A 2,821-nucleotide genomic window follows, 5' to 3' on the forward strand; every position below is an offset into this window, starting at 1 on the left:
CTTTGATCCGCATTCTAAGTGATATGCATCGCTGGATCTTCCCCTCCACGGCCGCATCACCCAGCCTTTTTCTGGAGACGCACGAGTAGAAATAATTAGGCGTCGTGAGCGACCGTCTCGGGCTCCGCTTGTAAGACTCTTGAGCACGCCACGAGACCGGGGGGAGGGGGGCACACCCCGCCGCCCCGCCCCTCAACGTTCGACCCCACAATTTGTCGGGCCATCGTAGGTTAGCGTCATTGGACTCCGCTGCCCAATTCTCCGTGACGCGCGGTCGCGTCCAATGACACAGATATTTTTCGCTCGCGGTGTTTGAATTATGGCAGCGCGACTGCTCGAGCCTCGATAAATTATTTGCCGGCTAGTGCGACAGGCGTACCGAGGCACCGGGATCCTACTCTTATCTTTGTTTTTAGGTACGATATTTAACTTTTTGGCCTAGGGGAAATCAGAGACGCGCAGCATGCAGCAGATTGATTAGAATGCAGCCCCGGCCGAGCGGCACTGCGGAAACAGTCGGTAGTGTCCAACTTCAAGCTTTGAAGCTTGAGCTCGAGGCTTAAGCTCTGCGGAACGGCTGCCTGAGACACTTCATAGCGGCCCCTCGATGCTCTAAAATTAATGAGCTGCGTTCACGACCCGCGAGGTAGATTTGAGTGGTTGAGTTTACATAGCCGATCTTTGACGTGCCTCTGGCCGCCGCGCGTTCCTCGGAAAAGAGTAGATGTTGTCATTAAAAAGGCTTCATGGCTGCCTGGTGCGTCTCTGGGAGCGCCTGTGATGCGTTCGGCCCAATGAACGGGCGGACAGACCGACATGAGCTCCGTCAGCCGCACGGCGGGTTCTTCGAGAAGCGGCATGGCACCGACGCCGATTCGTTGTTCTCCAGTACGATATCACCGGCTTTTGATCCCGAGGCCGTGCGCTCTTTAATTTATCATCCGAGTCTGTCGTTGGTACGGCATCCTTCGAAGCTACATCCTTATAGAGCAAGGCATGCCCTCGAAGGAGGACAGTAATGCTACGGCGTCGGCCGGCGTCAGTCTCGTATGACATTGAATTGTGGTGTACAGGTATCTGTTCTGCGAAAAGAGCCTGCCGTTCATTTTCGTTCGAGAGCAATACACATGATTACGCATAGGCACGCCTGGACAACGACATGTTCGCCCAAGACCGAGATGAAGGCTGGGAGCATGTAGGCATGTCAGCCTCCGATTAATTGCCAAGGAAGCCCTCAATGCACCATCAGGATCGTCCCTCGGACACGGCCCCGACTGGATGGGAGAGTATGCGAGAAGTCAGCATGCCTATAAGCAATGGGAGATTCATGGGTTGCTTACCTGCCCAATTAGAATGGCAGATGAGAGCGAACAGGGCTGTACGACGAGGCTGGCCAGGCCTCGCCGCACAGCCATGCGCGTTCCCAGCTGCCCCTCCCCCAACTTAAAGTCAGCTCCTGCACCAAGTGATATGGGTCAGAACAACAAGACGGCCAAGGACGGCCGCGGAGCGTCCGTGGGAACCTGTAGCGAGATCAGCGAAACAACTACCGCGGAATGGCCGGCCTACTGACAAGCATAACGGGCGCGAACATGGCGCAACCCTCCCTTCCCACACACATTCATGGGCCTGTGCGAGTACGAAAGGGCGGGTGAGTGCAGCTGCAGAAAAACGCGCGAGCATAAGAGGAGTATGGTACTGTCACGCGTCGTACTCCTTTTCGCTCCCTTTCTCTCCTCTCCTACCTTGTCCTCCTTCCCCTCTGGCAAGGGGGATATGGCTGCAAGACGAGGCTGGCCAGGCCCCGCCTTGCAGTCACACCGCAGCCCCCATACAGCCCTCCCTCATCACTTGAATCGATAAACACGGAGCAGCACACCAATCGGAATTGCGTCTGTACTGAAACAGTGATGAGTATCAGGACATTTCAGTTGCCAGCTGCCACAAACAGTGTCGTATCAGAGGAAGCGCAGAAAGATAAGTCCCTTCATCGCGGCGGCAGATTGCGCAAAGGATCATACCAGTCGCCGAGCATATGGGGCTGTCAGGGCGAAGCGTCAGCATGGGAGATCAGACGACGGCAAACGCGGCAAGCCTCGTCTCAATCAGTCGACGGACACTACAACAACAAAGATGTGGCATGTCATACTGACATTACGACAGCATAAATCACGCCAGCATAAGAGGAGTATGCGCACCTCCAGCCCGTTTCCCTCGGCTGCTCCCGATGTTGGAGGCGGATGTGATTGAAAGGCGAGGCTGGCCAGACCTCGCCTTGCGGCCACACCGCGACTCCCGACACCTCTCTCCGCCCCTCCCTTCGCTGGGTCTAACCTGTAGGAAGTGAATGACAATGTAAGAACCGACGGGAGCAATTACACGATCAAGACGGAGGGGTGATGGCAAAGCGCAGACATATCGGAGACCTGTAGGAGGAGAATAAGGATATAAGTATCGAGAGGAACAATCATACGATCAAGACGGAGGATGAAAACGCGGGACATACATGTCGAAGTCAACGAAGCTCCTGGGGTGCAACAGACTCAATTAGCGAAAAGAGGGCGGAAGGACGACACCCAGACCCACCTGGAGCTGACAGTAATGTTTAGTTCGTCCGAATAAGAACTGCAGGTGTCAGCTGCATATGTGATACATGGAAGGAGGGATACATGAAATGAAGAGGAGCAGGCGAAGCAAACCGTTCGTCGAGAGCAGACAGCTTTCGTCGGTTGATCAGACCTCGAGCCCCGCTTTCCGACGAGTCCTGAAGGGGTCGAACTTGCGGCGAGCCAAGCGACGTTTGTAGGGTAGTGAAAGCTAT

This window comes from Phanerochaete carnosa, assembly GCF_000300595.1.
Source record: "Phanerochaete carnosa HHB-10118-sp unplaced genomic scaffold PHACAscaffold_1, whole genome shotgun sequence".
In the NCBI taxonomy this organism is placed as follows: Eukaryota; Fungi; Basidiomycota; class Agaricomycetes; order Polyporales; family Phanerochaetaceae; genus Phanerochaete; species Phanerochaete carnosa.